Source organism: Taudactylus pleione, unplaced genomic scaffold (assembly GCF_031769625.1).
Source record: "Taudactylus pleione unplaced genomic scaffold, aTauple2 ptg000100l, whole genome shotgun sequence".
Taxonomy (NCBI): domain Eukaryota; kingdom Metazoa; phylum Chordata; class Amphibia; order Anura; family Myobatrachidae; genus Taudactylus; species Taudactylus pleione.
Window position 1 is genome coordinate 5,861,854 of NW_028284502.1, and position 26,325 is coordinate 5,888,178.

General features: G+C 30.4%; 25 non-coding genes across 25 annotated transcripts; all 25 read left to right on the forward strand.

Annotated features, from left to right (window-relative positions):
• The first annotated feature begins 370 nt into the window (after positions 1-370).
• Positions 371-444, forward strand: TRNAT-UGU (transfer RNA threonine (anticodon UGU)). The gene has a single exon. It is a non-coding gene; the product is annotated as a tRNA-Thr (tRNA).
• Positions 445-1,624: 1,180 nt separating this feature from the next.
• Positions 1,625-1,698, forward strand: TRNAT-CGU (transfer RNA threonine (anticodon CGU)). The gene has a single exon. It is a non-coding gene; the product is annotated as a tRNA-Thr (tRNA).
• Positions 1,699-2,552: 854 nt separating this feature from the next.
• On the forward strand, positions 2,553-2,626 carry TRNAT-CGU (transfer RNA threonine (anticodon CGU)). The gene has a single exon. It is a non-coding gene; the product is annotated as a tRNA-Thr (tRNA).
• A 1,182-nt stretch (positions 2,627-3,808) lies between these two features.
• TRNAT-CGU (transfer RNA threonine (anticodon CGU)) lies at positions 3,809-3,882 on the forward strand. The gene has a single exon. It is a non-coding gene; the product is annotated as a tRNA-Thr (tRNA).
• An 853-nt stretch (positions 3,883-4,735) lies between these two features.
• On the forward strand, positions 4,736-4,809 carry TRNAT-UGU (transfer RNA threonine (anticodon UGU)). Its single transcript has one exon. It is a non-coding gene; the product is annotated as a tRNA-Thr (tRNA).
• A 1,180-nt stretch (positions 4,810-5,989) lies between these two features.
• On the forward strand, positions 5,990-6,063 carry TRNAT-CGU (transfer RNA threonine (anticodon CGU)). The gene has a single exon. It is a non-coding gene; the product is annotated as a tRNA-Thr (tRNA).
• Positions 6,064-6,918: 855 nt separating this feature from the next.
• TRNAT-CGU (transfer RNA threonine (anticodon CGU)) lies at positions 6,919-6,992 on the forward strand. Its single transcript has one exon. It is a non-coding gene; the product is annotated as a tRNA-Thr (tRNA).
• Positions 6,993-8,174: 1,182 nt separating this feature from the next.
• Positions 8,175-8,248, forward strand: TRNAT-CGU (transfer RNA threonine (anticodon CGU)). Its single transcript has one exon. It is a non-coding gene; the product is annotated as a tRNA-Thr (tRNA).
• An 853-nt stretch (positions 8,249-9,101) lies between these two features.
• On the forward strand, positions 9,102-9,175 carry TRNAT-CGU (transfer RNA threonine (anticodon CGU)). The gene has a single exon. It is a non-coding gene; the product is annotated as a tRNA-Thr (tRNA).
• A 1,181-nt stretch (positions 9,176-10,356) lies between these two features.
• Positions 10,357-10,430, forward strand: TRNAT-CGU (transfer RNA threonine (anticodon CGU)). The gene has a single exon. It is a non-coding gene; the product is annotated as a tRNA-Thr (tRNA).
• Positions 10,431-11,283: 853 nt separating this feature from the next.
• Positions 11,284-11,357, forward strand: TRNAT-CGU (transfer RNA threonine (anticodon CGU)). The gene has a single exon. It is a non-coding gene; the product is annotated as a tRNA-Thr (tRNA).
• Positions 11,358-12,211: 854 nt separating this feature from the next.
• TRNAT-CGU (transfer RNA threonine (anticodon CGU)) lies at positions 12,212-12,285 on the forward strand. Its single transcript has one exon. It is a non-coding gene; the product is annotated as a tRNA-Thr (tRNA).
• An 854-nt stretch (positions 12,286-13,139) lies between these two features.
• Positions 13,140-13,213, forward strand: TRNAT-CGU (transfer RNA threonine (anticodon CGU)). The gene has a single exon. It is a non-coding gene; the product is annotated as a tRNA-Thr (tRNA).
• A 1,182-nt stretch (positions 13,214-14,395) lies between these two features.
• TRNAT-CGU (transfer RNA threonine (anticodon CGU)) lies at positions 14,396-14,469 on the forward strand. Its single transcript has one exon. It is a non-coding gene; the product is annotated as a tRNA-Thr (tRNA).
• An 854-nt stretch (positions 14,470-15,323) lies between these two features.
• Positions 15,324-15,397, forward strand: TRNAT-AGU (transfer RNA threonine (anticodon AGU)). The gene has a single exon. It is a non-coding gene; the product is annotated as a tRNA-Thr (tRNA).
• Positions 15,398-16,576: 1,179 nt separating this feature from the next.
• Positions 16,577-16,650, forward strand: TRNAT-CGU (transfer RNA threonine (anticodon CGU)). Its single transcript has one exon. It is a non-coding gene; the product is annotated as a tRNA-Thr (tRNA).
• Positions 16,651-17,487: 837 nt separating this feature from the next.
• On the forward strand, positions 17,488-17,561 carry TRNAT-UGU (transfer RNA threonine (anticodon UGU)). The gene has a single exon. It is a non-coding gene; the product is annotated as a tRNA-Thr (tRNA).
• Positions 17,562-18,741: 1,180 nt separating this feature from the next.
• On the forward strand, positions 18,742-18,815 carry TRNAT-CGU (transfer RNA threonine (anticodon CGU)). Its single transcript has one exon. It is a non-coding gene; the product is annotated as a tRNA-Thr (tRNA).
• Positions 18,816-19,668: 853 nt separating this feature from the next.
• On the forward strand, positions 19,669-19,742 carry TRNAT-CGU (transfer RNA threonine (anticodon CGU)). Its single transcript has one exon. It is a non-coding gene; the product is annotated as a tRNA-Thr (tRNA).
• Positions 19,743-20,922: 1,180 nt separating this feature from the next.
• Positions 20,923-20,996, forward strand: TRNAT-CGU (transfer RNA threonine (anticodon CGU)). The gene has a single exon. It is a non-coding gene; the product is annotated as a tRNA-Thr (tRNA).
• An 854-nt stretch (positions 20,997-21,850) lies between these two features.
• Positions 21,851-21,924, forward strand: TRNAT-CGU (transfer RNA threonine (anticodon CGU)). The gene has a single exon. It is a non-coding gene; the product is annotated as a tRNA-Thr (tRNA).
• A 1,182-nt stretch (positions 21,925-23,106) lies between these two features.
• On the forward strand, positions 23,107-23,180 carry TRNAT-CGU (transfer RNA threonine (anticodon CGU)). Its single transcript has one exon. It is a non-coding gene; the product is annotated as a tRNA-Thr (tRNA).
• Positions 23,181-24,033: 853 nt separating this feature from the next.
• On the forward strand, positions 24,034-24,107 carry TRNAT-UGU (transfer RNA threonine (anticodon UGU)). Its single transcript has one exon. It is a non-coding gene; the product is annotated as a tRNA-Thr (tRNA).
• A 1,180-nt stretch (positions 24,108-25,287) lies between these two features.
• TRNAT-CGU (transfer RNA threonine (anticodon CGU)) lies at positions 25,288-25,361 on the forward strand. Its single transcript has one exon. It is a non-coding gene; the product is annotated as a tRNA-Thr (tRNA).
• Positions 25,362-26,214: 853 nt separating this feature from the next.
• Positions 26,215-26,288, forward strand: TRNAT-CGU (transfer RNA threonine (anticodon CGU)). The gene has a single exon. It is a non-coding gene; the product is annotated as a tRNA-Thr (tRNA).
• Positions 26,289-26,325: the final 37 nt, after the last annotated feature.

The following is a 26,325-nucleotide window of genomic DNA, read 5'->3' on the forward strand; positions in this document are numbered from 1 at the left end:
GATAAGTGCTAAAAATTGTTCTATCTTTTTAAGATACTTTTTAATTTTACTTCATGTTTTTACTATGTGAGCATCAGAAAATACTGGCACTAATTCTCATGTAGGATTCCTTTAAAGAGAAATCCATAATAACTGCTACAAAATAGTATACTAGAAAGTCACTTGGCAATACATTGTAAGAAATAAGGGCCTGTATTTCACAAAAGAAAGAAGAGAATAAAAACATATTTATTTAGTCACTTATTCATTCAAAATTTCCAACTGTTTTAAACTTTGATAAAATACATGTCTCAAAAAGCATTTCAAATATTTTTACCAAAAATTATACTTTACATATATTTTTTTTAATATTAAACAGGGGCTTCTGTATGGTGCTGTGGCTTAGTTGGTTAAAGTGCCTGTCTTGTAAACAGGAGATCCTGAGTTCAAATCTCAGCAGTACGTTTTATTTGCTTGTCATATATTAGCATGTAGTGTATTGTTGATGCTCAAGAAATAAGACGTGATTCCTTGAGCAACTTTCACCCCAGTTCACTTGGTCAGCAATACAGTTCATTTCTAGATGCAGTCCATATTAGAAGACAACAAAACATGTTCCTGTTTTGATATAAGCCATATAGTTGAATTAAATGTATGCTGTTAGACATGAGAGTTTTCTAGAAAATACTTTGCATTCTGTTTAAACAACCTCCAGAATAATAATGGAGTTTAGTCAAAGGAGAAGTCCATAGGAAGTGTGAAAATAACTAAAGCAAAGTATGTTTACCAAGATCATTTGGGAAAGAGTCATTTTAGTCCTAGAGGCTAGGAGAATTATTTAAAAATGAATCAATATTTAGTTTCATAACATTTGCAAAATTCTGTTAGGAAAGTATTTCCAGAAAAAAAAGCTTCAAGTCTCTTGAACAAGCTTCAAGCAAAAAAGCTAACATTAGATCTATATTTAGAAGATAGAGATCTTCATTTGAATTACAAGTTTATTTTTTCTGTTTCTGTATCATAAAAAAGCAAACATTAATCCATTGTAGGATGCTTTTAAAGAGAATGCTATAATAACTGCTACAAAAAATTAATATAAGAGAGTGACTTTGCCAAACCATTTTAAGAAAAACAGTCCTATAATTATTAAATAAATGTAGAGAAGAAAACATATACTCTATTTTTTTTCTTTATTTTTACCTTTTAAAGAATCGATTAAGCATCTGCCTTTTTAAGGATCTCAAAAAATGTTACCATAAAATATACATGAGATATATAATTTTTCATTATATGACACTTTGGAGCAGGTGGTGCTGTGGCAGCTGGTTAACACGCATGTCTAGTAAACAGGAGATCCTGCAATCGAATCTTGGCAGTGACTTTTGTTTAGTTAATTTTCATCACCTTATTATGTAGTTTGTTGTTGATTCATGACAATATGAGATGTGAAAACTTTAGCAGTCTTCTTTCTGGCTTACTTGGTGGACAATGTTCTATGTTTCTAGATAAAGTCTACATCTGACAAACACAAAATAATGCAATTTTTCCTTTCTTGAATATAATCTATATTTTAGCATTAAAATGTTGCTAAGATAAACATCAGATATTTCCATAAAATAGCATGTAATAAAGCTTCTTTCCATGTGGTGCTGTGGCTTAGTTGGTTAAAGCGCCTGTCTCGTAAACAGGAGATCCTGAGTTCAAATCTCAGCAGTGCCTTTGTTTGATTCTTTTTCATCTACTAAGTATGTAGTTTTTTGTTGATTCGTTACAATATGAGACGTGACAACTGTAGTAGCTTTCACCCAGGCTTACTTGATGAACAAAGTACTACATTTCTAGAAAAAGTCCATATCAGAAAAACACAAAATAATGCTATATTCCCATTCTTGAGTATAAGCTATTTTTTTTTTAAATAAACTGATGCTAAGGCAAACATCAGAAATTTCCAGAAAATAGCATTTATTATGCTTGAGCAAGCTCCATGATTAATATCATGTGCAGTCAAAGGAGAATCATGCAGGGAATTTTATAAAATGTCAGTTACAAGTACATTTTCTAAGATAAATAGAGAGAGAGTAATTTTTATCACAACAGCTGGGAGAACAATTGAAAATTAAACAATATTTAGTTCCATAACATCCAAAATTGTGTTAACAAAGTGTTTCCAAAACTGCTTTGCTTTTCTTGAAAAAGCTTAAAGATAAAATGCTAAAAATTGTTCTATCTTTTTAAGATACTTTTTAATTTTACTTCATGTTTTTACTATGTGAGCATCAGAAAATACTGGCACTAATTCTCATGTAGGATTCCTTTAAAGAGAAATCCATAATAACTGCTACAAAATAGTATACTAGAAAGTCACTTGGCAATACATTGTAAGAAATAAGGGCCTGTATTTCACAAAAGATAGAAGAGAATAAAAACATATTTATTTAGTCACTTATTCATTCAAAATTGCCAACTGTTTTAAACTTTGATAAAATACATGTCTCAAAAAGCATTTCAAATATTTTTACCAAAAATGATACTTTACATATATTTTTTTTAATATTAAACAGGGGCTTCTATATGGTGCTGTGGTTTAGTTGGTTAAAGTGCCTGTCTCGTAAACAGGAGATCCTGAGTTCAAATCTCAGCAGTACCTTTCATTTGCTTGTCATATCTTAGCATGTAGTGTATTGTTGATGCTCAAGAAATAAGACGTGATTCCTTGAGCAACTTTCACCCCAGTTCACTTGGTCAGCAATACAGTTCATTTCTAGATGCAGTCCATATTAGAAGACAACAAAACATGTTCCTGTTTTGATATAAGCCATATAGTTGAATTAAATGTATGCTGTTAGACATGAGAGTTTTCTAGAAAATACTTTGCATTCTGTTTAAACAACCTCCAGAATAATAATGGAGTTTAGTCAAAGGAGAAGTCCATAGGAAGTGTGAAAATAACTAAAGCAAAGTATGTTTACCAAGATCATTTGGGAAAGAGTCATTTTAGTCCTAGAGGCTAGGAGAATTATTTAAAAATGAATCAATATTTAGTTTCATAACATTTGCAAAATTCTGTTAGGAAAGTATTTCCAGAAAAAAAAGCTTCAAGTCTCTTGAACAAGCTTCAAGCAAAAAAGCTAACATTAGATCTATATTTAGAAGATAGAGATCTTCATTTGAATTACAAGTTTATTTTTTCTGTTTGTGTATCATAAAAAAGCAAACATTAATCCATTGTAGGATGCTTTTAAAGAGAATGCTATAATAACTGCTACAAAAAATTAATATAAGAGAGTGACTTTGCCAAACCATTTTAAGAAAAACAGTCCTATAATTTTTAAATAAATGTAGAGAAGAAAACATATACTGTATTTTTTTTCTTTATTTTTACCTTTTAAAGAATCGATTAAGCATTGGCCTTTTTAAGGATCTCAAAAAATGTTACCATAAAACATACATGAGATTTATAATTTTTCATTATATGACACTTTGGAGCAGGTGGTGCTGTGGCTTAGCTGGTTAACACGCCTGTCTAGTAAACAGGAGATCGTGCAATCGAATCTTGGCAGTGACTTTTGTTTAGTTAATTTTCATCACCTTATTATGTAGTTTGTTGTTGATTCATGACAATATGAGATGTGAAAACTTTAGCAGTCTTCTTTCTGGCTTACTTGGTGGACAATGTTCTATGTTTCTAGATAAAGTCTACATCTGACAAACACAAAATAATGCAATATTTCCTTTCTTGAATATAATCTATATTTTAGCATTAAAATTTTGCTAAGATAAACATCAGATATTTCCATAAAATAGCATGTAATAAAGCTTCTTTCCATGTGGTGCTGTGGCTTAGTTGGTTAAAGCGCCTGTCTCGTAAACAGGAGATCCTGAGTTCAAATCTCAGCAGTGCCTTTGTTTGATTCTTTTTCATCTACTAAGTATGTAGTTTTTTGTTGATTCGTTACAATATGAGACGGGACAACTGTAGTAGCTTTCACCCAGGCTTACTTGATGAACAAAGTACTACATTTCTAGAAAAGTCCATATCAGAAAAACACAAAATAATGCTATATTCCCATTCTTGAGTATAAGCTATTTTTTTTTAAAATAAACTGATGCTAAGGCAAACATCAGAAATTTTCAGAAAATAGCATTTATTATGCTTGAGCAAGCTCCATGATTAATATCATGTGCAGTCAAAGGAGAATCATGCAGGGAATTTTATAAAATGTCAGTTACAAGTACATTTTCTAAGATAAATAGAAAGAGAGTAATTTTTATCACAACAGCTGGGAGAACAATTGAAAATTAAACAATATTTAGTTCCATAACATCCAAAATTGTGTTAACAAAGTGTTTCCAAAACTGCTTTGCTTTTCTTGAAAAAGCTTAAAGATAAAATGCTAAAAATTGTTCTATCTTTTTAAGATACTTTTTAATTTTACTTCATGTTTTTACTATGTGAGCATCAGAAAATACTGGCACTAATTCTCATGTAGGATTCCTTTAAAGAGAAATCCATAATAACTGCTACAAAATAGTATACTAGAAAGTCACTTGGCAATACATTGTAAGAAATAAGGGCCTGTATTTCACAAAAGAAAGAAGAGAATAAAAACATATTTATTTAGTCACTTATTCATTCAAAATTGCCAACTGTTTTAAACTTTGATAAAATACATGTCTCAAAAAGCATTTCAAATATTTTTACCAAAAATTATACTTTACATATATTTTTTTTAATATTAAACAGGGGCTTCTGTATGGTGCTGTGGCTTAGTTGGTTAAAGTGCCTGTCTTGTAAACAGGAGATCCTGAGTTCAAATCTCAGCAGTACGTTTTATTTGCTTGTCATATATTAGCATGTAGTGTATTGTTGATGCTCAAGAAATAAGACGTGATTCCTTGAGCAACTTTCACCCCAGTTCACTTGGTCAGCAATACAGTTCATTTCTAGATGCAGTCCATATTAGAAGACAACAAAACATGTTCCTGTTTTGATATAAGCCATATAGTTGAATTAAATGTATGCTGTTAGACATGAGAGTTTTCTAGAAAATACTTTGCATTCTGTTTAAACAACCTCCAGAATAATAATGGAGTTTAGTCAAAGGAGAAGTCCATAGGAAGTGTGAAAATAACTAAAGCAAAGTATGTTTACCAAGATCATTTGGGAAAGAGTCATTTTAGTCCTAGAGGCTAGGAGAATTATTTAAAAATGAATCAATATTTAGTTTCATAACATTTGCAAAATTCTGTTAGGAAAGTATTTCCAGAAAAAAAAGCTTCAAGTCTCTTGAACAAGCTTCAAGCAAAAAAGCTAACATTAGATCTATATTTAGAAGATAGAGATCTTCATTTGAATTACAAGTTTATTTTTTCTGTTTCTGTATCATAAAAAAGCAAACATTAATCCATTGTAGGATGCTTTTAAAGAGAATGCTATAATAACTGCTACAAAAAATTAATATAAGAGAGTGACTTTGCCAAACCATTTTAAGAAAAACAGTCCTATAATTATTAAATAAATGTAGAGAAGAAAACATATACTCTATTTTTTTTCTTTATTTTTACCTTTTAAAGAATCGATTAAGCATCTGCCTTTTTAAGGATCTCAAAAAATGTTACCATAAAATATACATGAGATATATAATTTTTCATTATATGACACTTTGGAGCAGGTGGTGCTGTGGCAGCTGGTTAACACGCATGTCTAGTAAACAGGAGATCCTGCAATCGAATCTTGGCAGTGACTTTTGTTTAGTTAATTTTCATCACCTTATTATGTAGTTTGTTGTTGATTCATGACAATATGAGATGTGAAAACTTTAGCAGTCTTCTTTCTGGCTTACTTGGTGGACAATGTTCTATGTTTCTAGATAAAGTCTACATCTGACAAACACAAAATAATGCAATTTTTCCTTTCTTGAATATAATCTATATTTTAGCATTAAAATGTTGCTAAGATAAACATCAGATATTTCCATAAAATAGCATGTAATAAAGCTTCTTTCCATGTGGTGCTGTGGCTTAGTTGGTTAAAGCGCCTGTCTCGTAAACAGGAGATCCTGAGTTCAAGTCTCAGCAGTGCCTTTGTTTGATTCTTTTTCATCTACTAAGTATGTAGTTTTTTGTTGATTCGTTACAATATGAGACGTGACAACTGTAGTAGCTTTCACCCAGGCTTACTTGATGAACAAAGTACTACATTTCTAGAAAAAGTCCATATCAGAAAAACACAAAATAATGCTATATTCCCATTCTTGAGTATAAGCTATTTTTTTTTTTAAATAAACTGATGCTAAGGCAAACATCAGAAATTTCCAGAAAATAGCATTTATTATGCTTGAGCAAGCTCCATGATTAATATCATGTGCAGTCAAAGGAGAATCATGCAGGGAATTTTATAAAATGTCAGTTACAAGTACATTTTCTAAGATAAATAGAGAGAGAGTAATTTTTATCACAACAGCTGGGAGAACAATTGAAAATTAAACAATATTTAGTTCCATAACATCCAAAATTGTGTTAACAAAGTGTTTCCAAAACTGCTTTGCTTTTCTTGAAAAAGCTTAAAGATAAAATGCTAAAAATTGTTCTATCTTTTTAAGATACTTTTTAATTTTACTTCATGTTTTTACTATGTGAGCATCAGAAAATACTGGCACTAATTCTCATGTAGGATTCCTTTAAAGAGAAATCCATAATAACTGCTACAAAATAGTATACTAGAAAGTCACTTGGCAATACATTGTAAGAAATAAGGGCCTGTATTTCACAAAAGATAGAAGAGAATAAAAACATATTTATTTAGTCACTTATTCATTCAAAATTGCCAACTGTTTTAAACTTTGATAAAATACATGTCTCAAAAAGCATTTCAAATATTTTTACCAAAAATGATACTTTACATATATTTTTTTTAATATTAAACAGGGGCTTCTATATGGTGCTGTGGTTTAGTTGGTTAAAGTGCCTGTCTCGTAAACAGGAGATCCTGAGTTCAAATCTCAGCAGTACCTTTCATTTGCTTGTCATATCTTAGCATGTAGTGTATTGTTGATGCTCAAGAAATAAGACGTGATTCCTTGAGCAACTTTCACCCCAGTTCACTTGGTCAGCAATACAGTTCATTTCTAGATGCAGTCCATATTAGAAGACAACAAAACATGTTCCTGTTTTGATATAAGCCATATAGTTGAATTAAATGTATGCTGTTAGACATGAGAGTTTTCTAGAAAATACTTTGCATTCTGTTTAAACAACCTCCAGAATAATAATGGAGTTTAGTCAAAGGAGAAGTCCATAGGAAGTGTGAAAATAACTAAAGCAAAGTATGTTTACCAAGATCATTTGGGAAAGAGTCATTTTAGTCCTAGAGGCTAGGAGAATTATTTAAAAATGAATCAATATTTAGTTTCATAACATTTGCAAAATTCTGTTAGGAAAGTATTTCCAGAAAAAAAAGCTTCAAGTCTCTTGAACAAGCTTCAAGCAAAAAAGCTAACATTAGATCTATATTTAGAAGATAGAGATCTTCATTTGAATTACAAGTTTATTTTTTCTGTTTGTGTATCATAAAAAAGCAAACATTAATCCATTGTAGGATGCTTTTAAAGAGAATGCTATAATAACTGCTACAAAAAATTAATATAAGAGAGTGACTTTGCCAAACCATTTTAAGAAAAACAGTCCTATAATTTTTAAATAAATGTAGAGAAGAAAACATATACTGTATTTTTTTTCTTTATTTTTACCTTTTAAAGAATCGATTAAGCATTGGCCTTTTTAAGGATCTCAAAAAATGTTACCATAAAACATACATGAGATTTATAATTTTTCATTATATGACACTTTGGAGCAGGTGGTGCTGTGGCTTAGCTGGTTAACACGCCTGTCTAGTAAACAGGAGATCGTGCAATCGAATCTTGGCAGTGACTTTTGTTTAGTTAATTTTCATCACCTTATTATGTAGTTTGTTGTTGATTCATGACAATATGAGATGTGAAAACTTTAGCAGTCTTCTTTCTGGCTTACTTGGTGGACAATGTTCTATGTTTCTAGATAAAGTCTACATCTGACAAACACAAAATAATGCAATATTTCCTTTCTTGAATATAATCTATATTTTAGCATTAAAATTTTGCTAAGATAAACATCAGATATTTCCATAAAATAGCATGTAATAAAGCTTCTTTCCATGTGGTGCTGTGGCTTAGTTGGTTAAAGCGCCTGTCTCGTAAACAGGAGATCCTGAGTTCAAATCTCAGCAGTGCCTTTGTTTGATTCTTTTTCATCTACTAAGTATGTAGTTTTTTGTTGATTCGTTACAATATGAGACGGGACAACTGTAGTAGCTTTCACCCAGGCTTACTTGATGAACAAAGTACTACATTTCTAGAAAAGTCCATATCAGAAAAACACAAAATAATGCTATATTCCCATTCTTGAGTATAAGCTATTTTTTTTTTAAATAAACTGATGCTAAGGCAAACATCAGAAATTTTCAGAAAATAGCATTTATTATGCTTGAGCAAGCTCCATGATTAATATCATGTGCAGTCAAAGGAGAATCATGCAGGGAATTTTATAAAATGTCAGTTACAAGTACATTTTCTAAGATAAATAGAAAGAGAGTAATTTTTATCACAACAGCTGGGAGAACAATTGAAAATTAAACAATATTTAGTTCCATAACATCCAAAATTGTGTTAACAAAGTGTTTCCAAAACTGCTTTGCTTTTCTTGAAAAAGCTTAAAGATAAAATGCTAAAAATTGTTCTATCTTTTTAAGATACTTTTTAATTTTACTTCATGTTTTTACTATGTGAGCATCAGAAAATACTGGCACTAATTCTCATGTAGGATTCCTTTAAAGAGAAATCCATAATAACTGCTACAAAATAGTATACTAGAAAGTCACTTGGCAATACATTGTAAGAAATAAGGGCCTGTATTTCACAAAAGAAAGAAGAGAATAAAAAAATATTTATTTATTCACTTATTCATTCAAAATTGCCAACTGTTTTAAACTTTGATAAAATACATGTCTCAAAAAGCATTTCAAATATTTTTACCAAAAATTATACTTTACATATATTTTTTTTAATATTAAACAGGGGCTTCTATATGGTGCTGTGGCTTAGTTGGTTAAAGTGCCTGTCTCGTAAACAGGAGATCCTGAGTTCAAATCTCAGCAGTACCTTTTATTTGCTTGTCATATCTTAGCATGTAGTGTATTGTTGATGCTCAAGAAATAAGACGTGATTCCTTGAGCAACTTTCACCCCAGTTCACTTGGTCAGCAATACAGTTCATTTCTAGATGCAGTCCATATTAGAAGACAACAAAACATGTTCCTGTTTTGATATAAGCCATATAGTTGAATTAAATGTATGCTGTTAGACATGAGAGTTTTCTAGAAAATACTTTGCATTCTGTTTAAACAACCTCCAGAATAATAATGGAGTTTAGTCAAAGGAGAAGTCCATAGGAAGTGTGAAAATAACTAAAGCAAAGTATGTTTACCAAGATCATTTGGGAAAGAGTCATTTTAGTCCTAGAGGCTAGGAGAATTATTTAAAAATGAATCAATATTTAGTTTCATAACATTTGCAAAATTCTGTTAGGAAAGTATTTCCAGAAAAAAAGCTTCAAGTCTCTTGAACAAGCTTCAAGAAAAAAAGCTAACATTAGATCTATATTTAGAAGATAGAGATCTTCATTTGAATTACAAGTTTATTTTTTCTGTTTGTGTATCAAAAAAAAGCAAACATTAATCCATTGTAGGATGCTTTTAAAGAGAATGCTATAATAACTGCTACAAAAAATTAATATAAGAGAGTGACTTTGCCAAACCATTTTAAGAAAAACAGTCCTATAATTTTTAAATAAATGTAGAGAAGAAAACATATACTGTATTTTTTTTCTTTATTTTTACCTTTTAAAGAATCGAATAAGCATCGGCCTTTTTAAGGATCTCAAAAAATGTTACCATAAAACATACATGAGATATATAATTTTTCATTATATGACACTTTGGAGCAGGTGGTGCTGTGGCTTAGCTGGTTAACAAGCCTGTCTAGTAAACGGGAGATCCTGCAATCGAATCTTGGCAGTGACTTTTGTTTAGTTAATTTTCATCACCGTATTATGTAGTTTGTTGTTGATTCATGACAATATGAGATGTGAAAACTTTAGCAGTCTTCTTTCTGGCTTACTTGGTGGACAATGTTCTATGTTTCTAGATAAAGTCTACATCTGACAAACACAAAATAATGCAATATTTCCTTTCTTGAATATAATCTATATTTTAGCATTAAAATTTTGCTAAGATAAACATCAGATATTTCCATAAAATAGCATGTAATAAAGCTTCTTTCCATGTGGTGCTGTGGCTTAGTTGGTTAAAGCGCCTGTCTCGTAAACAGGAGATCCTGAGTTCAAATCTCAGCAGTGCCTTTGTTTGATTCTTTTTCATCTACTAAGTATGTAGTTTTTTGTTGATTCGTTACAATATGAGACGGGACAACTGTAGTAGCTTTCACCCAGGCTTACTTGATGAACAAAGTACTACATTTCAAGAAAAGTCCATATCAGAAAAACACAAAATAATGCTATATTCCCATTCTTGAGTATAAGCTATTTTTTTTTAAAATAAACTGATGCTAAGGCAAACATCAGAAATTTTCAGAAAATAGCATTTATTATGCTTGAGCAAGCTCCATGATTAATATCATGTGCAGTCAAAGGAGAATCATGCAGGGAATTTTATAAAATGTCAGTTACAAGTACATTTTCTAAGATAAATAGAGAGAGAGTAATTTTTATCACAACAGCTGGGAGAACAATTGAAAATTAAACAATATTTAGTTCCATAACATCCAAAATTGTGTTAACAAAGTGTTTCCAAAACTGCTTTGCTTTTCTTGAAAAAGCTTAAAGATAAAATGCTAAAAATTGTTCTATCTTTTTAAGATACTTTTTAATTTTACTTCATGTTTTTACTATGTGAGCATCAGAAAATACTGGCACTAATTCTCATGTAGGATTCCTTTAAAGAGAAATCCATAATAACTGCTACAAAATAGTATACTAGAAAGTCACTTGGCAATACATTGTAAGAAATAAGGGCCTGTATTTCACAAAAGAAAGAAGAGAATAAAAACATATTTATTTAGTCACTTATTCATTCAAAATTGCCAACTGTTTTAAACTTTGATAAAATACATGTCTCAAAAAGCATTTCAAATATTTTTACCAAAAATTATACTTTACATATATTTTTTTTAATATTAAACAGGGGCTTCTATATGGTGCTGTGGCTTAGTTGGTTAAAGTGCCTGTCTCGTAAACAGGAGATCCTGAGTTCAAATCTCAGCAGTGCCTTTGTTTGATTCATTTTCATCTACTAAGTATGTAGTTTGTTGTTGATTCATTACAATATGAGACGTGACAACTGTAGTAGCTTTCACCCAGGCTTACTTGATGAACAATGTACTACATTTCTAGAAAAAGTCCATATCAGAAAAACACAAAATAATGCTATATTCCCATTCTTGAGTATAAGCTATTTTTTTTTAAAATAAACTGATGCTAAGGCAAACATCAGAAATTTCCAGAAAATAGCATTTATTATGCTTGAGCAAGCTCCATGATTAATATCATGTGCAGTCAAAGGAGAATCATGCAGGGAATTTTATAAAATGTCAGTTACAAGTACATTTTCTAAGATAAATAGAGAGAGAGTAATTTTTATCACAACAGCTGGGAGAACAATTGAAAATTAAACAATATTTAGTTCCATAACATCCAAAATTGTGTTAACAAAGTGTTTCCAAAACTGCTTTGCTTTTCTTGAAAAAGCTTAAAGATAAAATGCTAAAAATTGTTCTATCTTTTTAAGATACTTTTTAATTTTACTTCATGTTTTTACTATGTGAGCATCAGAAAATACTGGCACTAATTCTCATGTAGGATTCCTTTAAAGAGAAATCCATAATAACTGCTACAAAATAGTATACTAGAAAGTCACTTGGCAATACATTGTAAGAAATAAGGGCCTGTATTTCACAAAAGAAAGAAGAGAATAAAAACATATTTATTTAGTCACTTATTCATTCAAAATTGCCAACTGTTTTAAACTTTGATAAAATACATGTCTCAAAAAGCATTTCAAATATTTTTACCAAAAATTATACTTTACATATATTTTTTTTAATATTAAACAGGGGCTTCTATATGGTGCTGTGGCTTAGTTGGTTAAAGTGCCTGTCTCGTAAACAGGAGATCCTGAGTTCAAATCTCAGCAGTGCCTTTGTTTGATTCATTTTCATCTACTAAGTATGTAGTTTGTTGTTGATTCATTACAATATGAGACGTGACAACTGTAGTAGCTTTCACCCAGGCTTACTTGATGAACAATGTACTACATTTCTAGAAAAAGTCCATATCAGAAAAACACAAAATAATGCTATATTCCCATTCTTGAGTATAAGCTATTTTTTTTTAAAATAAACTGATGCTAAGGCAAACATCAGAAATTTCCAGAAAATAGCATTTATTATGCTTGAGCAAGCTCCATGATTAATATCATGTGCAGTCAAAGGAGAATCATGCAGGGAATTTTATAAAATGTCAGTTACAAGTACATTTTCTAAGATAAATAGAGAGAGAGTAATTTTTATCATAACAGCTGGGAGAACAATTGAAAATTAAACAATATTTAGTTCCATAACATCCAAAATTGTGTTAACAAAGTGTTTCCAAAACTGCTTTGCTTTTCTTGAAAAAGCTTAAAGATAAAATGCTAAAAATTGTTCTATCTTTTTAAGATACTTTTTAATTTTACTTCATGTTTTTACTATGTGAGCATCAGAAAATACTGGCACTAATTCTCATGTAGGATTCCTTTAAAGAGAAATCCATAATAACTGCTACAAAATAGTATACTAGAAAGTCACTTGGCAATACATTGTAAGAAATAAGGGCCTGTATTTCACAAAAGAAAGAAGAGAATAAAAACATATTTATTTAGTCACTTATTCATTCAAAATTGCCAACTGTTTTAAACTTTGATGAAATACATGTCTCAAAAAGCATTTCAAATACTTTTACCAAAAATGATACTTTACATATATTTTTTTTAATATTAAACAGGGGCTTCTATATGGTGCTGTGGTTTAGTTGGTTAAAGTGCCTGTCTCGTAAACAGGAGATCCTGAGTTCAAATCTCAGCAGTACCTTTCATTTGCTTGTCATATCTTAGCTTGTAGTGTATTGTTGATGCTCAAGAAATAAGATGTGATTCCTTGAGCAACTTTCACCCCAGTTCACTTGGTCAGCAATACAGTTCATTTCTAGATGCAGTCCATATTAGAATACAACAAAACATGTTCCTGTTTTGATATAAGCCATATAGTTGAATTAAATGTATGCTGTTAGACATGAGAGTTTTCTAGAAAATACTTTGCATTCTGTTTAAACAACCTCCAGAATAATAATGGAGTTTAGTCAAAGGAGAAGTCCATAGGAAGTGTGAAAATAACTAAAGCAAAGTATGTTTACCAAGATCATTTGGGAAAGAGTCATTTTAGTCCTAGAGGCTAGGAGAATTATTTAAAAATGAATCAATATTTAGTTTCATAACATTTGCAAAATTCTGTTAGGAAAGTATTTCCAGAAAAAAAAGCTTCAAGTCTCTTGAACAAGCTTCAAGCAAAAAAGCTAACATTAGATCTATATTTAGAAGATAGAGATCTTCATTTGAATTACAAGTTTATTTTTTCTGTTTGTGTATCATAAAAAAGCAAACATTAATCCATTGTAGGATGCTTTTAAAGAGAATGCTATAATAACTGCTACAAAAAATTAATATAAGAGAGTGACTTTGCCAAACCATTTTAAGAAAAACAGTCCTATAATTTTTAAATAAATGTAGAGAAGAAAACATATACTCTATTTTTTTTCTTTATTTTTACCTTTTAAAGAATCGATTAAGCATCTGCCTTTTTAAGGATCTCAAAAAATGTTACCATAAAATATACATGAGATATATAATTTTTCATTATATGACACTTTGGAGCAGGTGGTGCTGTGGCTTAGCTGGTTAACATGCCTGTCTAGTAAACAGGAGATCCTGCAATCGAATCTTGGCAGTGACTTTTGTTTAGTTAATTTTCATCACCTTATTATGTAGTTTGTTGTTGATTCATGACAATATGAGATGTGAAAACGTTAGCAGTCTTCTTTCTGGCTTACTTGGTGGACAATGTTCTATGTTTCTAGATAAAGTCTACATCTGACAAACACAAAATAATGCAATTTTTCCTTTCTTGAATATAATCTATATTTTAGCATTAAAATGTTGCTAAGATAAACATCAGATATTTCCATAAAATAGCATGTAATAAAGCTTCTTTCCATGTGTTGCTGTGGCTTAGTTGGTTAAAGCGCCTGTCTCGTAAACAGGAGATCCTGAGTTCAAATCTCAGCAGTGCCTTTGTTTGATTCTTTTTCATCTACTAAGTATGTAGTTTTTTGTTGATTCGTTACAATATGAGACGTGACAACTGTAGTAGCTTTCACCCAGGCTTACTTGATGAACAAAGTACTACATTTCTAGAAAAAGTCCATATCAGAAAAACACAAAATAATGCTATATTCCCATTCTTGAGTATAAGCTATTTATTTTTAAAATAAACTGATGCTAAGGCAAACATCAGAAATTTCCAGAAAATAGCATTTATTATGCTTGAGCAAGCTCCATAATTAATATCATGTGCAGTCAAAGGAGAATCATGCAGGGAATTTTATAAAATGTCAGTTACAAGTACATTTTCTAAGATAAATAGAGAGAGAGTAATTTTTATCACAACAGCTGGGAGAACAATTGATAATTAAACAATATTTAGTTCCATAACATCCAAAATTGTGTTAACAAAGTGTTTCCAAAACTGCTTTGCTTTTCTTGAAAAAGCTTAAAGATAAAATGCTAAAAATTGTTCTATCTTTTTAAGATACTTTTTAATTTTACTTCATGTTTTTACTATGTGAGCATCAGAAAATACTGGCACTAATTCTCATGTAGGATTCCTTTAAAGAGAAATCCATAATAACTGCTACAAAATAGTATACTAGAAAGTCACTTGGCAATACATTGTAAGAAATAAGGGCCTGTATTTCACAAAAGAAAGAAGAGAATAAAAACATATTTATTTAGTCACTTATTCATTCAAAATTGCCAACTGTTTTAAACTTTGATAAAATACATGTCTCAAAAAGCATTTCAAATATTTTTACCAAAAATTATACTTTACATATATTTTTTTTAATATTAAACAGGTGTTTTTGTATGGTGCTGTGGCTTAGTTGGTTAAAGTGCCTGTCTAGTAAACAGGAGATCCTGAGTTCAAATCTCAGCAGTATGTTTTATTTGCTTGTCATATCTTAGCATGTAGTGTATTGTTGATGCTCAAGAAATAAGACGTGATTCCTTGAGCAACTTTCACCCCAGTTCACTTGGTCAGCAATACAGTTCATTTCTAGATGCAGTCCATATTAGAAGACAACAAAACATGTTCCTGTTTTGATATAAGCCATATAGTTGAATTAAATGTATGCTGATAGACATGACAGTTTTCTAGAAAATACTTTGCATTCTGTTTAAACAACCTCCAGAATAATAATGGAGTTTAGTCAAAGGAGAAGTCCATAGGAAGTGTGAAAATAACTAAAGCAAAGTATGTTTACCAAGATCATTTGGGAAAGAGTCATTTTAGTCCTAGAGGCTAGGAGAATTATTTAAAAATGAATCAATATTTAGTTTCATAACATTTGCAAAATTCTGTTAGGAAAGTATTTCCAGAAAAAAAAGCTTCAAGTCTCTTGAACAAGCTTCAAGAAAAAAAGCTAACATTAGATCTATATTTAGAAAATAGAGATCTTCATTTGAATTACAAGTTTATTTTTTCTATTTGTGTATCATAAAAAAGCAAACATTAATCCATTGTAGGATGCTTTTAAAGAGAATGCTATAATAACTGCTACAAAAAATTAATATAAGAGAGTGACTTTGCCAAACCATTTTAAGAAAAACAGTCCTATAATTTTTAAATAAATGTAGAGAAGAAAACATATACTCTATTTTTTTTCTTTATTTTTACCTTTTAAAGAATCGATTAAGCATCGGCCTTTTTAAGGATCTCAAAAAATGTTACCATAAAACATACATGAGATTTATAATTTTTCATTATATGACACTTAGGAGCAGGTGGTGCTGTGGCTTAGCTGGTTAACACGCCTGTCTAGTAAACAGGAGATCCTGTAATCGAATCTTGGCAGTGACTTTTGTTTAGTTAATTTTCATCACCTTATGTAGTTTGTTGTTGATTCATGACAATATGAGATGTGAAAACTTTAGCAGTCTTCTTTCTGGCTTACTTGGTGGACAATGTTCTATGTTTCTAGATAAAGTCTACATCTGACAAACACAAAATAATGCAATTTTTCCTTTCTTGAATATAATCTATATTTTAGCATTAAAATGTTGCTAAGATAAACATCAGATATTTCCATAAAATAGCATGTAATAAAGCTTCTTTCCATGTGGTGCTGTGGCTTAGTTGGTTAAAGCGCCTGTCTCGTAAACAGGAGATCCTGAGTTCAAATCTCAGCAGTGCCTTTGTTTGATTCATTTTCATCTACTAAGTATGTAGTTTGTTGTTGATTCATTACAATATGAGACGTGACAACTGTAGTAGCTTTCACCCAGGCTTACTTGATGAACAATGTACTACATTTCTAGAAAAACACAAAATAATGCTATATTCCCATTCTTGAGTATAAGCTATTTTTTTTAAAAATAAACTGATGCTAAGGCAAACATCAGAAATTTCCAGAAAATAGCATTTATTATGCTTGAGCAAGCTCCATGATTAATATCATGTGCAGTCAAAGGAGAATCATGCAGGGAATTTTATAAAATGTCAGTTACAAGTACATTTTCTAAGATAAATAGAGAGAGAGTAATTTTTATCATAACAGCTGGGAGAACAATTGAAAATTAAACAATATTTAGTTCCATAACATCCAAAATTGTGTTAACAAAGTGTTTCCAAAACTGCTTTGCTTTTCTTGAAAAAGCTTAAAGATAAATGCTAAAAATTGTTCTATCTTTTTAAGATACTTTTTAATTTTACTTCATGTTTTTACTATGTGAGCATCAGAAAATACTGGCACTAATTCTCATGTAGGATTCCTTTAAAGAGAAATCCATAATAACTGCTACAAAATAGTATACTAGAAAGTCACTTGGCAATACATTGTAAGAAATAAGGGCCTGTATTTCACAAAAGAAAGAAGAGAATAAAAACATATTTATTTAGTCACTTATTCATTCAAAATTGCCAACTGTTTTAAACTTTGATGAAATACATGTCTCAAAAAGCATTTCAAATATTTTTACCAAAAATGATACTTTACATATATTTTTTTTAATATTAAACAGGGGCTTCTATATGGTGCTGTGGCTTAGTTGGTTAAAGTGCCTGTCTTGTAAACAGGAGATCCTGAGTTCAAATCTCAGCAGTACATTTTATTTGCTTGTCATATATTAGCATGTAGTGTATTGTTGATGCTCAAGAAATAAGACGTGATTCCTTGAGCAACTTTCACCCCAGTTCACTTGGTCAGCAATACAGTTCATTTCTAGATGCAGTCCATATTAGAAGACAACAAAACATGTTCCTGTTTTGATATAAGCCATATAGTTGAATTAAATGTATGCTGTTAGACATGAGAGTTTTCTAGAAAATACTTTGCATTCTGTTTAAACAACCTCCAGAATAATAATGGAGTTTAGTCAAAGGAGAAGTCCATAGGAAGTGTGAAAATAACTAAAGCAAAGTATGTTTACCAAGATCATTTGGGAAAGAGTCATTTTAGTCCTAGAGGCTAGGAGAATTATTTAAAAATGAATCAATATTTAGTTTCATAACATTTGCAAAATTCTGTTAGGAAAGTATTTCCAGAAAAAAAAGCTTCAAGTCTCTTGAACAAGCTTCAAGCAAAAAAGCTAACATTAGATCTATATTTAGAAGATAGAGATCTTCATTTGAATTACAAGTTTATTTTTTCTGTTTGTGTATCATAAAAAAGCAAACATTAATCCATTGTAGGATGCTTTTAAAGAGAATGCTATAATAACTGCTACAAAAAATTAATATAAGAGAGTGACTTTGCCAAACCATTTTAAGAAAAACAGTCCTATAATTATTAAATAAATGTAGAGAAGAAAACATATACTCTATTTTTTTTCTTTATTTTTACCTTTTAAAGAATCGATTAAGCATCTGCCTTTTTAAGGATCTCAAAAAATGTTACCATAAAATATACATGAGATATATAATTTTTCATTATATGACACTTTGGAGCAGGTGGTGCTGTGGCAGCTGGTTAACACGCATGTCTAGTAAACAGGAGATCCTGCAATCGAATCTTGGCAGTGACTTTTGTTTAGTTAATTTTCATCACCTTATTATGTAGTTTGTTGTTGATTCATGACAATATGAGATGTGAAAACTTTAGCAGTCTTCTTTCTGGCTTACTTGGTGGACAATGTTCTATGTTTCTAGATAAAGTCTACATCTGACAAACACAAAATAATGCAATTTTTCCTTTCTTGAATATAATCTATATTTTAGCATTAAAATGTTGCTAAGATAAACATCAGATATTTCCATAAAATAGCATGTAATAAAGCTTCTTTCCATGTGGTGCTGTGGCTTAGTTGGTTAAAGCGCCTGTCTCGTAAACAGGAGATCCTGAGTTCAAATCTCAGCAGTGCCTTTGTTTGATTCTTTTTCATCTACTAAGTATGTAGTTTTTTGTTGATTCGTTACAATATGAGACGTGACAACTGTAGTAGCTTTCACCCAGGCTTACTTGATGAACAAAGTACTACATTTCTAGAAAAAGTCCATATCAGAAAAACACAAAATAATGCTATATTCCCATTCTTGAGTATAAGCTATTTTTTTTTAAAATAAACTGATGCTAAGGCAAACATCAGAAATTTCCAGAAAATAGCATTTATTATGCTTGAGCAAGCTCCATGATTAATATCATGTGCAGTCAAAGGAGAATCATGCAGGGAATTTTATAAAATGTCAGTTACAAGTACATTTTCTAAGATAAATAGAGAGAGAGTAATTTTTATCACAACAGCTGGGAGAACAATTGAAAATTAAACAATATTTAGTTCCATAACATCCAAAATTGTGTTAACAAAGTGTTTCCAAAACTGCTTTGCTTTTCTTGAAAAAGCTTAAAGATAAAATGCTAAAAATTGTTCTATCTTTTTAAGATACTTTTTAATTTTACTTCATGTTTTTACTATGTGAGCATCAGAAAATACTGGCACTAATTCTCATGTAGGATTCCTTTAAAGAGAAATCCATAATAACTGCTACAAAATAGTATACTAGAAAGTCACTTGGCAATACATTGTAAGAAATAAGGGCCTGTATTTCACAAAAGATAGAAGAGAATAAAAACATATTTATTTAGTCACTTATTCATTCAAAATTGCCAACTGTTTTAAACTTTGATGAAATACATGTCTCAAAAAGCATTTCAAATACTTTTACCAAAAATGATACTTTACATATATTTTTTTAATATTAAACAGGGGCTTCTATATGGTGCTGTGGTTTAGTTGGTTAAAGTGCCTGTCTCGTAAACAGGAGATCCTGAGTTCAAATCTCAGCAGTACCTTTCATTTGCTTGTCATATCTTAGCTTGTAGTGTATTGTTGATGCTCAAGAAATAAGATGTGATTCCTTGAGCAACTTTCACCCCAGTTCACTTGGTCAGCAATACAGTTCATTTCTAGATGCAGTCCATATTAGAAGACAACAAAACATGTTCCTGTTTTGATATAAGCCATATAGTTGAATTAAATGTATGCTGTTAGACATGAGAGTTTTCTAGAAAATACTTTGCATTCTGTTTAAACAACCTCCAGAATAATAATGGAGTTTAGTCAAAGGAGAAGTCCATAGGAAGTGTGAAAATAACTAAAGCAAAGTATGTTTACCAAGATCATTTGGGAAAGAGTCATTTTAGTCCTAGAGGCTAGGAGAATTATTTAAAAATGAATCAATATTTAGTTTCATAACATTTGCAAAATTCTGTTAGGAAAGTATTTCCAGAAAAAAAAGCTTCAAGTCTCTTGAACAAGCTTCAAGCAAAAAAGCTAACATTAGATCTATATTTAGAAGATAGAGATCTTCATTTGAATTACAAGTTTATTTTTTCTGTTTCTGTATCATAAAAAAGCAAACATTAATCCATTGTAGGATGCTTTTAAAGAGAATGCTATAATAACTGCTACAAAAAATTAATATAAGAGAGTGACTTTGCCAAACCATTTTAAGAAAAACAGTCCTATAATTATTAAATAAATGTAGAGAAGAAAACATATACTGTATTTTTTTTCTTTATTTTTACCTTTTAAAGAATCGATTAAGCATCAGCCTTTTTAAGGATCTCAAAAAATGTTACCATAAAATATACATGAGATATATAATTTTTCATTATATGACACTTTGGAGCAGGTGGTGCTGTGGCAGCTGGTTAACACGCATGTCTAGTAAACAGGAGATCCTGCAATCGTATCTTGGCAGTGACTTTTGTTTAGTTAATTTTCATCACCTTATTATGTAGTTTGTTGTTGATTCATGACAATATGAGATGTGAAAACTTTAGCAGTCTTCTTTCTGGCTTACTTGGTGGACAATGTTCTATGTTTCTAGATAAAGTCTACATCTGACAAACACAAAATAATGCAATTTTTCCTTTCTTGAATATAATCTATATTTTAGCATTAAAATGTTGCTAAGATAAACATCAGATATTTCCATAAAATAGCATGTAATAAAGCTTCTTTCCATGTGGTGCTGTGGCTTAGTTGGTTAAAGCGCCTGTCTCGTAAACAGGAGATCCTGAGTTCAAATCTCAGTAGTGCCTTTGTTTGATTCTTTTTCATCTACTAAGTATGTAGTTTTTTGTTGATTCGTTACAATATGAGACGTGACAACTGTAGTAGCTTTCACCCAGGCTTACTTGATGAACAAAGTACTACATTTCTAGAAAAAGTCCATATCAGAAAAACACAAAATAATGCTATATTCCCATTCTTGAGTATAAGCTATTTTTTTTTTAAATAAACTGATGCTAAGGCAAACATCAGAAATTTCCAGAAAATAGCATTTATTATGCTTGAGCAAGCTCCATGATTAATATCATGTGCAGTCAAAGGAGAATCATGCAGGGAATTTTATAAAATGTCAGTTACAAGTACATTTTCTAAGATAAATAGAGAGAGAGTAATTTTTATCACAACAGCTGGGAGAACAATTGAAAATTAAACAATATTTAGTTCCATAACATCCAAAATTGTGTTAACAAAGTGTTTCCAAAACTGCTTTGCTTTTCTTGAAAAAGCTTAAAGATAAAATGCTAAAAATTGTTCTATCTTTTTAAGATACTTTTTAATTTTACTTCATGTTTTTACTATGTGAGCATCAGAAAATACTGGCACTAATTCTCATGTAGGATTCCTTTAAAGAGAAATCCATAATAACTGCTACAAAATAGTATACTAGAAAGTCACTTGGCAATACATTGTAAGAAATAAGGGCCTGTATTTCACAAAAGATAGAAGAGAATAAAAACATATTTATTTAGTCACTTATTCATTCAAAATTGCCAACTGTTTTAAACTTTGATAAAATACATGTCTCAAAAAGCATTTCAAATATTTTTACCAAAAATGATACTTTACATATATTTTTTTTAATATTAAATAGGGGCTTCTATATGGTGCTGTGGTTTAGTTGGTTAAAGTGCCTGTCTCGTAAACAGGAGATCCTGAGTTCAAATCTCAGCAGTACCTTTCATTTGCTTGTCATATCTTAGCATGTAGTGTATTGTTGATGCTCAAGAAATAAGACGTGATTCTTTGAGCAACTTTCACCCCAGTTCACTTGGTCAGCAATACAGTTCATTTCTAGATGCAGTCCATATTAGAAGACAACAAAACATGTTCCTGTTTTGATATAAGCCATATAGTTGAATTAAATGTATGCTGTTAGACATGAGAGTTTTCTAGAAAATACTTTGCATTCTGTTTAAACAACCTCCAGAATAATAATGGAGTTTAGTCAAAGGAGAAGTCCATAGGAAGTGTGAAAATAACTAAAGCAAAGTATGTTTACCAAGATCATTTGGGAAAGAGTCATTTTAGTCCTAGAGGCTAGGAGAATTATTTAAAAATGAATCAATATTTAGTTTCATAACATTTGCAAAATTCTGTTAGGAAAGTATTTCCAGAAAAAAAAGCTTCAAGTCTCTTGAACAAGCTTCAAGAAAAAAAGCTAACATTAGATCTATATTTAGAAGATAGAGATCTTCATTTGAATTACAAGTTTATTTTTTCTGTTTCTGTATCATAAAAAAGCAAACATTAATCCATTGTAGGATGCTTTTAAAGAGAATGCTATAATAACTGCTACAAAAAATTAATATAAGAGAGTGACTTTGCCAAACCATTTTAAGAAAAACAGTCCTATAATTTTTAAATAAATGTAGAGAAGAAAACATATACTGTATTTTTTTTCTTTATTTTTACCTTTTAAAGAATCGATTAAGCATCAGCCTTTTTAAGGATCTCAAAAAATGTTACCATAAAACATACATGAGATTTATAATTTTTCATTATATGACACTTTGGAGCAGGTGGTGCTGTGGCTTAGCTGGTTAACACGCCTGTCTAGTAAACAGGAGATCCTGCAATCGAATCTTGGCAGTGACTTTTGTTTAGTTAATTTTCATCACCTTATTATGTAGTTTGTTGTTGATTCATGACAATATGAGATGTGAAAACTTTAGCAGTCTTCTTTCTGGCTTACTTGGTGGACAATGTTCTATGTTTCTAGATAAAGTCTACATCTGACAAACACAAAATAATGCAATTTTTCCTTTCTTGAATATAATTTATATTTTAGCATTAAAACGTTGCTAAGATAAACATCAGATATTTCCATAAAATAGCATGTAATAAAGCTTCTTTCCATGTGTTGCTGTGGCTTAGTTGGTTAAAGCGCCTGTCTCGTAAACAGGAGATCCTGAGTTCAAATCTCAGCAGTGCCTTTGTTTGATTCATTTTCATCTACTAAGTATGTAGTTTGTTGTTGATTCATTACAATATGAGACGTGACAACTGTAGTAGCTTTTACCCAGGCTTACTTGATGAACAATGTACTACATTTCTAGAAAAAGTCCATATCAGAAAAACACAAAATAATGCTATATTCCCATTCTTGAGTATAAGCTATTTTTTTTTTAAATAAACTGATGCTAAGGCAAACATCAGAAATTTCCAGAAAATAGCATTTATTATGCTTGAGCAAGCTCCATGATTAATATCATGTGCAGTCAAAGGAGAATCATGCAGGGAATTTTATAAAATGTCAGTTACAAGTACATTTTCTAAGATAAATAGAGAGAGAGTAATTTTTATCATAACAGCTGGGAGAACAATTGAAAATTAAACAATATTTAGTTCCATAACATCCAAAATTGTGTTAACAAAGTGTTTCCAAAACTGCTTTGCTTTTCTTGAAAAAGCTTAAAGATAAATGCTAAAAATTGTTCTATCTTTTTAAGATACTTTTTAATTTTACTTCATGTTTTTACTATGTGAGCATCAGAAAATACTGGCACTAATTCTCATGTAGGATTCCTTTAAAGAGAAATCCATAATAACTGCTACAAAATAGTATACTAGAAAGTCACTTGGCAATACATTGTAAGAAATAAGGGCCTGTATTTCACAAAAGAAAGAAGAGAATAAAAACATATTTATTTAGTCACTTATTCATTCAAAATTGCCAACTGTTTTAAACTTTGATGAAATACATGTCTCAAAAAGCATTTCAAATATTTTTACCAAAAATGATACTTTACATATATTTTTTTTAATATTAAACAGGGGCTTCTATATGGTGCTGTGGCTTAGTTGGTTAAAGTGCCTGTCTTGTAAACAGGAGATCCTGAGTTCAAATCTCAGCAGTACATTTTATTTGCTTGTCATATATTAGCATGTAGTGTATTGTTGATGCTCAAGAAATAAGACGTGATTCCTTGAGCAACTTTCACCCCAGTTCACTTGGTCAGCAATACAGTTCATTTCTAGATGCAGTCCATATTAGAAGACAACAAAACATGTTCCTGTTTTGATATAAGCCATATAGTTGAATTAAATGTATGCTGTTAGACATGAGAGTTTTCTAGAAAATACTTTGCATTCTGTTTAAACAACCTCCAGAATAATAATGGAGTTTAGTCAAAGGAGAAGTCCATAGGAAGTGTGAAAATAACTAAAGCAAAGTATGTTTACCAAGATCATTTGGGAAAGAGTCATTTTAGTCCTAGAGGCTAGGAGAATTATTTAAAAATGAATCAATATTTAGTTTCATAACATTTGCAAAATTCTGTTAGGAAAGTATTTCCAGAAAAAAAAGCTTCAAGTCTCTTGAACAAGCTTCAAGCAAAAAAGCTAACATTAGATCTATATTTAGAAGATAGAGATCTTCATTTGAATTACAAGTTTATTTTTTCTGTTTGTGTATCATAAAAAAGCAAACATTAATCCATTGTAGGATGCTTTTAAAGAGAATGCTATAATAACTGCTACAAAAAATTAATATAAGAGAGTGACTTTGCCAAACCATTTTAAGAAAAACAGTCCTATAATTATTAAATAAATGTAGAGAAGAAAACATATACTCTATTTTTTTTCTTTATTTTTACCTTTTAAAGAATCGATTAAGCATCTGCCTTTTTAAGGATCTCAAAAAATGTTACCATAAAATATACATGAGATATATAATTTTTCATTATATGACACTTTGGAGCAGGTGGTGCTGTGGCAGCTGGTTAACACGCATGTCTAGTAAACAGGAGATCCTGCAATCGAATCTTGGCAGTGACTTTTGTTTAGTTAATTTTCATCACCTTATTATGTAGTTTGTTGTTGATTCATGACAATATGAGATGTGAAAACTTTAGCAGTCTTCTTTCTGGCTTACTTGGTGGACAATGTTCTATGTTTCTAGATAAAGTCTACATCTGACAAACACAAAATAATGCAATTTTTCCTTTCTTGAATATAATCTATATTTTAGCATTAAAATGTTGCTAAGATAAACATCAGATATTTCCATAAAATAGCATGTAATAAAGCTTCTTTCCATGTGGTGCTGTGGCTTAGTTGGTTAAAGCGCCTGTCTCGTAAACAGGAGATCCTGAGTTCAAATCTCAGCAGTGCCTTTGTTTGATTCTTTTTCATCTACTAAGTATGTAGTTTTTTGTTGATTCGTTACAATATGAGACGTGACAACTGTAGTAGCTTTCACCCAGGCTTACTTGATGAACAAAGTACTACATTTCTAGAAAAAGTCCATATCAGAAAAACACAAAATAATGCTATATTCCCATTCTTGAGTATAAGCTATTTTTTTTTAAAATAAACTGATGCTAAGGCAAACATCAGAAATTTCCAGAAAATAGCATTTATTATGCTTGAGCAAGCTCCATGATTAATATCATGTGCAGTCAAAGGAGAATCATGCAGGGAATTTTATAAAATGTCAGTTACAAGTAAATTTTCTAAGATAAATAGAGAGAGAGTAATTTTTATCACAACAGCTGGGAGAACAATTGAAAATTAAACAATATTTAGTTCCATAACATCCAAAATTGTGTTAACAAAGTGTTTCCAAAACTGCTTTGCTTTTCTTGAAAAAGCTTAAAGATAAAATGCTAAAAATTGTTCTATCTTTTAAGATACTTTTTAATTTTACTTCTTGTTTTTACTATGTGAGAATCAGAAAATACTGGCACTAATTCTCATGTAGGATTCCTTTAAAGAGAAATCCATAATAACTGCTACAAAATAGTATACTAGAAAGTCACATGGCAATACATTGTAAGAAAAAAGGGCCTGTATTTCACAAAAGATAGAAGAGAATAAAAACATATTTATTTAGTCACTTATTCATTCAAAATTGCCAACTGTTTTAAACTTTGATGAAATACATGTCTCAAAAAGCATTTCAAATACTTTTACCAAAAATGATACTTTACATATATTTTTTTTAATATTAAACAGGGGCTTCTATATGGTGCTGTGGTTTAGTTGGTTAAAGTGCCTGTCTCGTAAACAGGAGATCCTGAGTTCAAATCTCAGCAGTACCTTTCATTTGCTTGTCATATCTTAGCTTGTAGTGTATTG